This window comes from Acomys russatus, chromosome 19 (assembly GCF_903995435.1).
Source record: "Acomys russatus chromosome 19, mAcoRus1.1, whole genome shotgun sequence".
In the NCBI taxonomy this organism is placed as follows: domain Eukaryota; kingdom Metazoa; phylum Chordata; class Mammalia; order Rodentia; family Muridae; genus Acomys; species Acomys russatus.
The window spans coordinates 46,324,679-46,338,097 of NC_067155.1; the positions used below are offsets into that span (position 1 = coordinate 46,324,679).

Here is a 13,419-nt window from a genome sequence, read left to right on the forward strand (position 1 = left end):
GACCTCAACACCCCGGGTGAATGCTAAACTAGGCATAGCAAGGGAGCTGTCCACCCAGGAGAGGTCTAAAGAGGTCCCAAGACTTCAGCCAACCACCTCACAGTGCAGAATTAGCAAATAAAAACCAAGCATAGGATGTGGGGCCAGTGAGAGAACATTCCTGGTATATGGATACACAGCACTGGGTTTCATCCTCAGCAATGCAAAAGGAAGGAAGGAAGGAAGGAAGGAAGGAAGGAAGGAAGGAAGGAAGAGCATCAGGGCTGGAGGGATGGCTCAGTGGTCAGAGCTGGAGGGATGGCTCAGTGTTCAGGGTTGGAGGGATGGTTCAGTGGTCAGGGCTGGAGGGATGGTTCAGTGGTCAGGGCTGGAGGGATGGCCCAGTGGTCAGGGCTGGAGGAATGGTTCAGTGGTCAGGGCAAGTACTTGCTGCTCTTCCAGAGAAGACCTGAGTTTGGTTCCCAGTGCTTGTGGCCAGGTGGCTCAAAAAACTGCACTGTGACTCCAGCTCCAGGGAGATCTCATGGCTCTGGCCTCCAACACACACACACACACACACACACACACACACACACACACACACGTGCAGGCACACACACCAAATAAATCAAAAACTAATAAATAACAATGATAACACATTCTTATCATACCACTGCTGCCCACCTTGCAAGATGGACAGACAGATAGATAGACAGACAGACAGAGCGACAGACAGGATGTTAAATCATCGCCTCCAACATCCCTAAGGAAAGCTGGAGTGGTACTCTGTGGACAACATGTCTTGCACCACCCTGTAAGACAATTTCACACTAAACAGCTTTACAAATCTTTACTAAGCCCCCCTCTGTGTGTGTGTGTGTCTCCCCCCCCCCCCGTGTGTGTGTGTGTGTGTGTGTGTGTGTGTGTGTGTAAAGTTGATCTTTGTGACTGGGAGACAGCAGTTAGATGCAGAACACGAGTCCCTCCACGTGCACCAGCTCTGTGGCACTGAGCTCATGCACAGGGTTAAAACAGTGCCCATTCTTTCTATGGGTCTTGGGAACTCTGTAGGCCAGGCTGCACTGCAGAATGTACTTAGTACCACAATTTATCAGACTTCACGGCCACACACCACAGGCTCTCGGGTGATGTTTTGAAATCAGAATGTCTCCTTTTTGTGTTAAAAAAAAAAAAAAAAGAAAAAAAAAAAAACTATAGTGTGGGACCTAGGGATGGCGCCCCAGTCTTGGCACCTAAGGAACTGCATGCAGGCACAGCTACCCCTAGAGCTAAGGATTGAGGTGCAAATGGGATCTCTCACAGGCTCCTCCTGCAAAGGAACAGCTTTGAGAAGAAATACCCGGGATGGGGGCCCGAAGGTGCACGTGGCCCGCACTGTGGAATCAAACCGGAGCGCAGGGTCCCAGTTTAGCACCACATGCTTGTGGTTCCAAGGATCCCCGGGCCCTCCAGAGCCCTGAGGCCAGATTAGAACTACCTGCTGCTGCTGCTGCTGCTGCTGCCCAGGTGTCCTCAAGTCTGAGGAAGTTCACTCCCCGGAGCGCTGGTCTGGAGAGGCTGGGCACCCTGACAAACCTGGCTTGCGCTAGAGAGGCAGAGTCTACCACTGCCCTGGATCTGGATTAGTTCCAAAGCCTGCCATCCAGGGGTCCAGGTGGGGCTGCCTGTGGTGGTCTCTAGGGTCACCCTATGCGCTGCAAGATTATCTTACCGATCCTGGCCAAGGGAGCGAGCATCAGGGGCGGAGAGATGGATGGAGATGGAGTGAGCCATACCCCCCACCTCCCTGGATATATCGCCATGACTCCAGCTTCCCCAAGACTAGTATGCCACCAAGGACTCCCACTTAGGCTGCGATGCAGATCGGACCCCCCCCCCCACACACACACACCCAGAGCTCCCTTTTCCCACACCCTGGGTGTCCCCGGGGAACGCTCAGCCCGGTGGCCACCGGTACCCAAGACTCCACGATCTGGCACAGTCCCGGAATTCCTACCAGTGAACCCAGGCCCTTCTGCGTCCCTCACCCACCTTAAGCATCAAGATAAATCAGGATGGCACGGGTGACACCCTGGCCCCAAGAGGTGGGGTGCTTAGTGCGGGGCCAACAGGTCCGGAAGGTGCCTATAGGCAGCTCACCCGCCCACTCCGAGACACGATAGGGTAGGGGAATGGGGGAAAAGACCATGGAAGCATCAAGGGAGGCTAGGATGCAGGGAGGATGCAGAATGAAGACCCAGAAGAGAGCAGCACTTACCTCTCTTGGAGCCGGAGCTCCGCTGCCCAGCTGCCCAGGCACCTCCTCCGAGGCCCGCAGGGAGGGGGTGACCCGAAACCGAGCGCTCAGCCTGGCGCTCACACGCGTCCCCGCGCGGGCATCCTTCCCTCTGTGCCGCCGGCTCCCACGGCGTCCCCCACTCTGGTTGGGAGGCCGCTTTGCCCAACCCAACGGCACCCGGGAGCCCGGCGCGAGTCTTCTCCTTTCCCTTGAGTCTCTCTGCTGGGCTTTGCAGAGCCCGCGATGATCCAAGCTGCTCCTTTCTCCCCTGTCCTTGTCCTCGCCTCCCGTCTGGGAAAAACGTGCGCCCCGCACCCCCTGCACCGGCGCTTGCCTCTATCCCTCCCAAGCCCGCTGGCCGCGCGGGCTCAGCCCATGTGCGCGGCTGCCTCCTCGCTGCGCCTGGGAGCCCAGTGGCCGAAGCCCCGCCGGAGTTGCGCGCCCCAGAAACTCCATGCAGCTCCGGCCTCCTCCACAGTACCTCCTCGCTCCTCTCGAGGAAGAAGCCTAGCAGTCTCTAGCACAGAGATCCCCTTCCACTCTTGCCTTCTTCCCCTGAGCTAGGAGCCTGTTTGCTGGGCTGGCTTGGCCACCCCAGTCTCTCCTCGCTTTTCTCCCAGGATTGGGGAGCTCCCACCCCCACCCCCAAAGCCTCTCCAATGGCTCCCTCCGTTTCCAGGCAGCAGCACAACCTGAGGAACGCCTCTGTGCGCGCGCACTCACACTCGCTTCCTTGCTCTCTCTCGCTCACACACACACACACACACACACACACACACACACACACAAGCTGCACACACAGGCAGACACGCGGGGAGCGAGCTGCAGCATAGCAGACGGCCCCCCTCCTCCCCCTCCCCAAAGAAGCTGCCCACGTTCACTCTTCTTTCTCTCTATTAAATATCTCAACCTCAACCCCAAGCCAAGCACACCCACCCCTACCTTAACTCCTTCTCTCCCGGTGCCCACCAGTTACACCTGAGGCCCTAAAATCCATGGAGGAGGAGGACAGAAAGGCTGGTAGTCAAAACTAGGGTTAAAGCAAAATACTGTGAGCCGTCTCTTCACAATGTCTAAAAAGGGCATAGGCACACCCACCTGGCCTCTCATCCCGCGTCTATAGAGCCCCAGAACACGTGGCTGTCCCCACTTCTACCAAGGTCATAGTATAGATTCCTTAAGAAAGACCGAGTACCTTGACACAGGTGTGATGCGGAAACTTCCCAGATTTGTTTGCAGCCTTACCTGGAGCTGACTCCCCAAGTCTGTACCCAGACAGAATCCTGGCCTCCCTTGCCCCACACTTAAAGGGCAATGACTAGCTTAGAGTCACCGCTTAGTTTTCCTGGAGGCCATCTGGCTGCCATCCAAGTGTCCACCTCCTGACAGGATACACCTTACTACTAAGGACCAAGTTGCGCCCCACTCTCCTGCCTCACCCCAAGCTCTCACAACTCCTTTCTGCTCCTGCTAGGGTGAACCAAGAGAGAAACGAACCACTCACTCACCTGGTTGGCGCTAGCTAGTTTTTTTTCTGGTATCAGAGCTTCCATGGTCTTATTCCCTACAGGGACCATGAATCTGAATCCGGGCTCAGCAGTCCACACTATCAGAATCAAGGAGTGGAGAAACCCTTGCTCCAATCAGGAACAAAATGGGGCGTGGGAGTCAGGGGGAGGGCGGGAGTCATCCTTAGCACTTCATCCAAAAACCTCAGCCACCACCTCTCCCTTGCCTGGTCCTGCTGCCAAAGGAGTTTGGGCACTGACACTGGCAGCCAGTCACACAAGTTAATCAGGATCCCCTCCCTGTCTGTGCCTCCTGGCTTGTGGCCTGAGCTCCCAGGATTTGAGTGCCTGCAGCGCTGGCTACTGGTAGCACACCTTTGACATTTAGGGTATCTTAGCCCGGTGGTATTATTATCTTTTCATGTCCCACTTTTCCCTCCCGAATTGTCTCATAACCTTCTTGGGACGCCAGGTGAGCTGTGTGTGTTTGTTTCACAGATGCTTATAGAAAGGGTTTGCACAAAGAGTGATAAGCAAGCCAAGTATTATGGGATACACCTGGCATCTCAGCACTGAGGAGGTGGAGGCAAGATAATCAGGGAATGGGAGGTCAATCTGTGCTACTAGTGGGTTTCCAGGCCACCTTGAGCTACTGTGTAAAATCCAGTCTCGGGGGTAAGTAGATGAATAGAGTGGGGGAAATTTCAACATATACCTGGATAAGAACCACATTTTCTGTGTGAGGGTGTATGGGTGCGTATGCACATGTGGAAGCTAAAGGACACTGTAGATGTTACTTCTCAGTTACCATCCACCTTGTTTTTCTTTTGAAACAGGGTCTCTCATTTTTACTTAAAGGCTATATACTCATTGGCCCAACCGTTCCAGGAAACCCTGCCTCCACCTCCCCAGTGCTGGCATTACAAGTGTGTACCCAACCATACTCACCCGGTTTTATTTGCACAGGCTCCTGGCATTGAAGTCAGTTCCTCCTCTGCCTATGAACTATCTGTTGTGAGAGCATCTCCCTGTATAACCTGTCCTCGAAGCCCCTGAAATCACCATGCCTCATCTTTCTGGGTACTAGGGTTGGCAGGTGTACGTCACCACTCCCAGCCGAAAGCTGTGTCTTCTAACGCTCTGCAGCCCTTTTAAGAAATTAACTTCCAGTACGGAATGCAGACCTGCAAAACCTAAGGACAAGGCTCTACACATGGAGAGTTCCTGGGAGTGGGGGTTGTGGGGAGGGGGGGGTGTGTGAAAAGTGAGCCACATGACCAGTGTGGGACATACCTGGCAGAAATTCTCAGTCCATCCTCCCCACTGCCTGTGGGCAAGTTGTTTGGTCTTTCTCAAGCTTGCTGTCTTCATCTGTAAAAATGGCAACGATTCTGGCAACCATCCCCTTTAAAAAGGGTCCTGGGATCACTCAGCTCTGAGCTCAAAGTAAGCTCTGAAAAAACACATGCCTTTGTAGCTATGTTGTGAAAATCTTTACCCCGGACACATCTGTCCTCTCTTTAAAATGTTCCACTGACAAACAACCTCCCCCCCCCATCCCCAGAATTTACCCAGTGATTTTATTGGGCTTACTTAGGAAGCATGAATGAGTACTCACTGACAGGACTGTGGGTGACCCCAAAACATCCATAGCAGAGTCTTCACCCAGCTTGGGTGATGGCTTCCCTACAACTGCATAGATGGATCCCCTTAACTAACCTTACCTAGACTATGGTCCCTAGCACAGTGGTCCTCAACCATCCTAATGCTGCCACCCTTTAATACATACAGTTCCTCATGTTATGGTGACCCCCCAACCATAAAATTATTTTCATTGCTACTTCATGACTGTGATTTCGCTACTGTTATGAATCATAATGTAAATATTTTTTGAGGCAGAGGTTTGCTAAAACAGGCTGCACCCCACAGGATGATAATGGCTGCTCTAGCACCTTTGAGGACAGAGAGAGAGAGAGAGACAGACAGACAGACAGACAGGCAGAGACAGAGACAGAGACAGAGAGACAGAGACAGAGAGAGAGACAGAGAGAGTTAGGGCCAAATTGTATGCAAATGGCTAGGAGGAGTGGTTGGGATCTTGGAAGAGTTGGCCCTCCTTCTGGGAGGAGCACGAACAGTTAATAAGCACATTCTTACCTCCAGACAACTGATGTGACTAAGATGGCAGCTGTAGCACTCAAGAACTTATATTTTACAAGACGTTAACACATGTCAAAGGCATGACCTGGAGGCAAGGAAGAATCAAGGGCCTGTCTCTTCTGTATGCAAAGGCATCAGGAACTGAAGGAAAGTAGCAGACTTCGAGGATCATGGTGAAGGTAGCATTTCTCACTGTCCTCACCAATTGCAACTATTGAAAGAGTTCCAAGTTAAGGGAGGGCCACGGGACATGACGCTAGCTGAACTTTTATTCTATAAACAGAAAGCACAATAAATGTGTAACATGCACTCACACTTTCTAGTTAAATGGGGTCTGGGGATTTAGCTAAACATCAGAGCCTAGAATCGCCCAGTGAGGAGCTCAGGACATAACTTGATGGTGGAGCACTTGCCTCACATGCACAGGTCCTGGGCTCCATCCTCAGTACCACAAAGAGATGTTCCAGAATGGGGGCTAAAGTCAACAGAGAACAAAATGCATGGCAAGGACTTCCTTCCATCACACATTTGTAGCTGCTGTTAGCATGAAGCACTGTCCCCAATCTAGGAAAATACAGCCCTGGAGGAGACAGCAACTTCCATCCTCTGCCTGGCTTTGGGACTTTTGTGACAGACACACATGAGGCCCGGGACAATTGCAGCCTCACTAGAAGTTATCGTTTTCTGCAGTGACCAGGCCATTCTACTTTTGTCTTCTTTTCTTTTGATGTTCCTGCTTCTGTTTGCCCATTAATTGACAGACCTACATCCAGTACTCCGGGCAATCAGAAGCAGAAAGTGAAGTAGCTGGATTTTTTTTTTTTTTTTTTTTTTGAGACAGGGTTTCTCTGTGTAGCCTTGGCTGTCTTGGACTCACTTTTGTAGACCAGACTGGCCTCGAACTCACAGTGATCCACCTGCCTCTGCCTCCTGAGTGCTGGGATTAAAGGCATGAGCCACCACTGCCCGGCTGAATTTTTTATTTTATTTTTTTTAAAGAAGAATCAAACCATAAAAATGGCTCAGCAGATAAAGGCATTTTGGGCCAAGTCTGATGACCTGTGTCATCTCCAAGGGGTGAATAAAAAAATCTGACTCCTAGCCACATGTAGTAGTACACACCTTTAATCCCAGCACTCAGGAGGCTGAGGCAGGCAGATCGCTATGAGTTCAAGGCCAGTCTGATCTACAAAAGTGAGTCCAAGACAGCCAGGATTACATGTCTCAGGAAAAAAAATCTGACTTCTGAAAGTTTATGTCCTGGCACAAACTTGAGTAAAGATACTGCCTGCAGTGATATGAGAAATAAGAACCTCAGTGTCAGGTCCAAACTTTGGCTCCTCTTTTGCCCTCACTCTCTTTGTCTTCATCTTTCGCCCTCCCTCACCCCTCTTCTCTGCTCCTGCTTCTCTCATGCCCAGATCCAGTCTGCTCAGACTCTTGAAGATGCCTCTGGCTGTACTCTCCCTCATAACTACAATGAAAATCTTCTCCCTACCTGTATCATGGAACAGTCATATTGTCAATGTATACACTAAGGAAGTCATCGACCTGGGATCCCAAGAAGAAAACAGAAAGTAAGTTTTTCTAGACATTTATGATAAGTGTGTGTGTGTGTGTGTGTGTGTGTGTGTGTGTGTGTGTGTGTGTGGTGTAGGAGATTAATTAAAGAAACTATTCTGGAGCTGGAAAGGTGGCTCAGTGGGTAAAGTGCCTACTGTAGGTGCAATTGTGAGGACCTGAGTTCAGATTCCCAGAACCTATGTAGCACACGTCTGTAATCTCTATAAGACTCCTACCATGAGACAGGAGAGGAACACAAGAGATTTCCTGGATGCTCATAGGCCAGCTAGCCCAGTGAACACTGCAGCTAGCCACAGAAGGTGGACCCTGTCTCAGAAAAAGGTGGAAGGCCAGGAACTCTGGCCTCTACACCACACACACACACACACACACACACACACACACACACACACACACACCACATAGGAAGACTGTATTTATATTTATTTTTTAATTTGGTTGGTTTCTGTCCAGTTTTGATTTGGATTTTTTAAAAAAGACTTATTTCATTTATGTGTATGTGTGTATATGTGTGTGAGTGCCTGAGGAGAGCAAAAGATGGGGTGTCTGGTCCCCTGAAGCTGGAGTTACAGACTGTTGTGAACCACCTAGTGTGGGTGCTGGGAACTGAGCTCAGGTTCTGTGCAAAAGCAGCAAACTATGGTTTTGTTCCTCTTAATTTAGGGGGTTTGCTTGCCAATGCCACAGGGTGCATATGGAGGTCAGAGGACAACTTGCAGGAGCTGGTGCCAGGGACTGAATTCATGTCAACAGGCTTGGTTGTAAAAGCCTTTCCTACTGAGCTGTCTTACGGGTCTGGCTTCATTTTTTTTCCCCCCTAATGAGAAAAAGCACAGCACTGATCTGTTTCCAGGGCAGTAAGTGTGCAGTATAGAAAGTACAGCACACTCGCTGCTTTACAAACAACTGAGATTACTCTGTGAGAAGATGGTTACTGAAGGGACTATATTGGCCCAAATGCTGGTAATTCTTGTAACTTCCAAAAGAAAGAAAGAAAGAAAAACCGTATACAGCAGGGGTCCTAGCTCATGCCTGGAATCCCAGGGCTTCGGAGGCTGAGGCAGGAGGATAGCTAGTGGAGGTCAACATGGGCTATACAGCAAGACCTTGTGTCTGAAAACAAAAAGATGAAGTGGAGGAAGGAGGGCAAGGAGAAGGAGGAGGACGAGGAGGATGAGGGAAGGAGCACAGATCTACCGGGTAGGAAGACTGCATGAATTCCCTTTCCTCCTACCCAACCACCCAAGTGCTGGGGTACGGGCACACACCGCCACTTGCAGATAGAAACGCTTTGGGGAAGTGCATCTGGAAGCTTCCGTCCATGTTCATATGGCGAAGATTGTTTCCCTCTACCACAGCTGGAGCTGTGTTACAGCCCCATACCAGCATGCCTGGCACTGTATTAATTTCAGTAGAATAATAAATTCATACACCCAGCCTTCTCCATCTCAGTAACCTCTTAAAAAGGGAAACAGACTCCATCAATCCAACATGGCATAGTGATTGCATATGTCTGTTTGTTTGCGTGTGTTACATAGGTACATGTATGTTCTCGGGCGTGAGCCCATGTGTGTGCCAATGAAGACCAGCGGAGGACATCAGGTTCCCTCTCTCTCCCTTTCCCTATTCCTTTGAGGTAGAGCAACTCCATGAGGCTGGGCGTCATGGTTTGTTTGGGGGTTTTTGTTTTGTTTTGTTTTGTTTGTTTGTTTGTTTGTTTCTTTCTTTCTTTCTTTTTTGCTCAGGCAAGGCAAGCCCGAAAGACCCTCCTATCGACACAGCCTTCCATTCTGGGGTTTTGGGAACACTTGGAACCATGCCTGGCTTGTTGCCTAGGTGCCCCCTCCAAATAGCAATTGCACAGGTATCAAAAAATAAAAATAATTTTTTAAAAATGGTGATGGGGCTGTTGAGATGGTTAATTGGTTAAGAGCACTTGCTGCTATTCCAGAGGACCCGGGTTCAGTTCCCATCCCCCGTATAGTGTGGCTCACAACTGCCTGTGATTCCAGCACCTGAGGAATCCAACACCCTCTTCTTGTCTCTAAGGGTACTGCAACTGCATTTACACATACAAATGTACACACACACACACACACACTTAATTAAATCTAAAGTAAATCTTTAAGACACGCAGGTACCATCTGGTCCTTTATAGAGCAGTGTACCTGCCTCAGAAGTTGGTAAAAGATGCCTGGCAAATAGACGCGCTAGTTTTCCATTACTGTAACAAATACCCGGGATATAGCAAGTTTAAAAGCTCATGCTTTGGCTTAGTTTTCAAGGTTTGTTTCCACGACTTATTTTCCCTGTTGTCTTAGGTTTGCGCCAAGCCATTTTGTCATGATGGCTAAAGACATCCGCTTACCTCATAGCCAAGTGTGAAAAAGAGTAAGAGATGGGGCTGGGGATGTAGCTCAGTGGGTAGCGAACTTACCTACTGTGAATGAAGCCCAGATACCATCCCCAGCATCATATAAAACAGGAATGATTACGTGGGCCTGTAATCCCAGCACTTATGAGGAAGAAGCAAGAAGATCCAGAGTTCAAGGTCACCCTTAGCTACATAGTAAGTTCAAGACCATTCTGGTATACATAAGACCCTGTCTCAAAAAGAAAAAGAAAAAGAAAAAGAAACAGAAGTTGGGAGCTGGAGAGGGGGCTCAGCATGTAAGAGCACTTGCTAAGCAAGCATAAGGACCTGAGTTCGAATCCCAGCACCTATATAAAAAGCCAGTTGTGACCTCAAGTCTCCTATAATCAGCTCTGGGCAGGAGGGGCAGAAAGAAGAGGTTGGCTGGGGCTTGCTGGCCATCAGACTAGCTCCAGGTTCAGAGAGAGCTTCTGTCTCAAAGACATAAGGCAAAGAGTGATTAAGTAAGATACTCGATGCCCTCCGCTGACTTCCATGCATAACCTCCCCCAATGTACACATGTACCATCCACATATATACACAATTTGCACATGTGCGCACGCACCCACTCACACACTCACACACACACACACACGGACAGTCAATTAGGGAAAGGGGAGAAGAGAAACAAGCAGAGAAAGTTAGGCAGGTCTAGGGATGGCGGGCTGCGCCTGTGACTAGGCTAGGAGAATCACTGGGAATTTGAGGACAGCCTGGGCTATGTAGAGACACCCTGTCTGGAAAAAAAAAAAAAATACCAAAACAACAAAACAAAAATGTTGGGCAAAAATAAAGCATCTTTGTTTTGCGAAGGAAAAAAGTTCAATAGAAATTATTGCATTTCAAGTGGTTTAACTAAAAAGTAAGTTTAAATGTGTAAAACTATAAACTGACTTTTACACCTCAAGGGGAACAAGGATGTGCACACATCATACGTTACAATTCACCAAGGAGGAGAAAAACAGATGCGCAAGACCGTCTGATTTCAAAAGACGGACAGACAGACAGACGCAAAGCTCGCTTTTAAAAAGAAACGTGTACCAGGCTGGGGTTTACACTTAACACATGCCACAACTGGACTAAAGCAGCTGACGGCAACTGCTCACGGGTGGGGAAGCTGGCTCAATATTGCTGAAGGGTGCCTCCCGTAGGCGCCATGGTGCTCACCTGTCATCCAGCACACAGGAGGCGGAGGCCCAGTGACGCTGAGTAGGAGGAAGGCCTGGGCCACACAGCAAGTTCATAGACAGTACTGGCTACAGAGCGGGACCCTGTCTCAAAAAACACCACAAATAATCTGTTAATTACTTAATTAGTCAGTTAATGAATTGGATAATTGGTCAGTTAATTAATTAATCACTTGTTAGTTGATTGGTTAATTAACTAGTCACTTTGTGATTAATTAGTTAATTGATTGATCATTTGTTAATTAAAAGTTGGAAAACCATTTGCAACACCTGTTACTAATCAGAATGCACACATCTTTACATTCATATGTTTGTCTCATAAGAATGCATTTTACGGGGCAGATGAGATGGCTCAGTGCATAACGGTAATTGCCACCAAGCCAGACAACAGGAGTTCAATCCTGGAACCCACAGAGTGGAAGGAGAAAAGTGACTTCTGCAAGTTGTTTTCTGACCACTTAAACACATGCACACATTTGCTCAGACACACACACACACACACACACACACACACACACACACACACACACGACGTAATTATATATTTTATATATTTATAATTATAATTTTAATATGTACAATTAAATATCATATACATATATTTTTTCAGAACACATCTAGAGCTGGAGGGAAGGCTCAGCAATTAAGAGCATTTGCCACTCTTGCAAAAGACCCTAGTACAAGGCCCAACACCCAAGACAGGTGATCCATAACCTCCTATGACTCTAGTGCCAAAGGATCTGGTACCCTCTGCTAGCCATATCAGGCACTGTATTCATGTGTGTGTGTGTGTGTGTGTGTGTGTGCGCGCACACACATAAATAAAAACATAAAATAAAAAAGGTTTGAGGTGCATTTTACATATGTATCTGCACAAAAATGTTCGTGCAAATGTTGTGATTTCTGAAAGAATACAATAACAGTATAATTAAATATAATTCCTACTAAAGTTTTCTTCTCAAAGAATTGTTCCAATTAATAACATGGTTGAAAATAATGAGAGAGGGTTTCAGTTAATGGTTTCTATGCAGTGAAGTGTAGCGGTTCTAAACAAGTTAACTAAAAAGACCTTTCAGGCGGTGTTAAGTGTACAGGCGGCCTCCGACTTGGTGCTTCAATGCCTAACCTTCCAATTCACAGTTTTTCAGTTTTATAATGGTGTGTGTGCACACCCATGCAACAAGCTGATTTTTCACTTTCAATATAGTACTCAATAACTTCCAGGTGAGACCCCGTGCTTTGTTATAAAACAGGATTTGTGTTAGAAGATTACGCTGAGCAACAGTCTGCCATGAGTGCTCTGAACACAAGATAAGTAAGCCAAGTGAGGCTGTGATGTCCCATAGGTTAGGAGAAGTACAGCTTCTGATTAAAATATTCCCAGAGCGTGGCAGGTTTATTAGGATGCGCAATTGGTCGGCTCTAACTGTCAACTTTACACAATTTAGAATCATCTGGGAAGAGACTATTGATTAGTGTTTGTTCTGGATAAGACTAACCTGTGGGCACGTCTAAAGAGATTGTCTAAATTGTGTTAATTGCAATGGAAACACTCTCCCTAAAAGTGGGCTCTGCCATTCCCTAGGCAGAGGATCCCAGCATGTACAGTTCAAGGGCAAGCTGACTACAGACAATCGTGCATTCACCGAGTGCCCCTGCTCTTGAGCAGATGTGACTAGTTGCTTCAAACTCTTACCTTCCCCACCATGACAGACTGTAACTTGGAACTGTGAGCCAAATAAACTCTCGCCTAAGTTGCTTTTGGCCAGGTTACTCTATCACAGCGATAAAAATAAAACTAGGACAGGAAGTAAGTCATAAGTCAAAGAGCACCTGTCATCCCGTGGCATAGAAGCTATTCGGTTTATATGCTTCCATTTACACGCAAAAATAAAACAATTCTAGAACTTTAACTTAACTTTAGCCGTGACATTCCATGGGCTGAAGAACTGGGGAATTTGGGGGGCGGGGCAGGTTTGTATATAAACATTTTCAGTCTGGCTACATCTTTATACAATAAAGCATTTGTCTCCTTTTTTTGTCCTAGGCTTAGTTTTAGTTTAGTTTAGGAAATGTGGGGGTGGGGAGAAGATGAGGCTGAAGAGATGAGCCAGCAGTTAAAAGCACTTGCTTGCTCTTGCTAACACCTATGTTGAGGTGCTAACAACCTCCAGTAACTACAGTTCCAGGGATGCTAACACCCTCTTCTGGACTCTGGGGAAACTGTGTTTGTACTGCACACAGAGACAAATACACACACACACACACATACACACACACACACACAC

The 13,419-nt window shown here is 48.1% G+C and overlaps 1 protein-coding gene across 3 annotated transcripts in view; it reads right to left on the bottom strand.

Annotated features, from left to right (window-relative positions):
- The window catches only part of Caln1 (calneuron 1), a 443,920-nt gene that overhangs the window by 373,507 nt on the left and 56,994 nt on the right, over window positions 1-13,419 (bottom strand). The window contains exon 1 of one of the 3 annotated variants that reach the window (XM_051161378.1): window positions 2,258-2,909. The exons of the other annotated variants lie outside the window; for them this stretch is intronic. The gene's annotated coding sequence lies outside the window, so the exon portion shown is untranslated. Of the gene's footprint in view, window positions 1-2,257; window positions 2,910-13,419 lie in introns of those variants that run through there. 3 annotated transcript variants of the gene reach the window in all.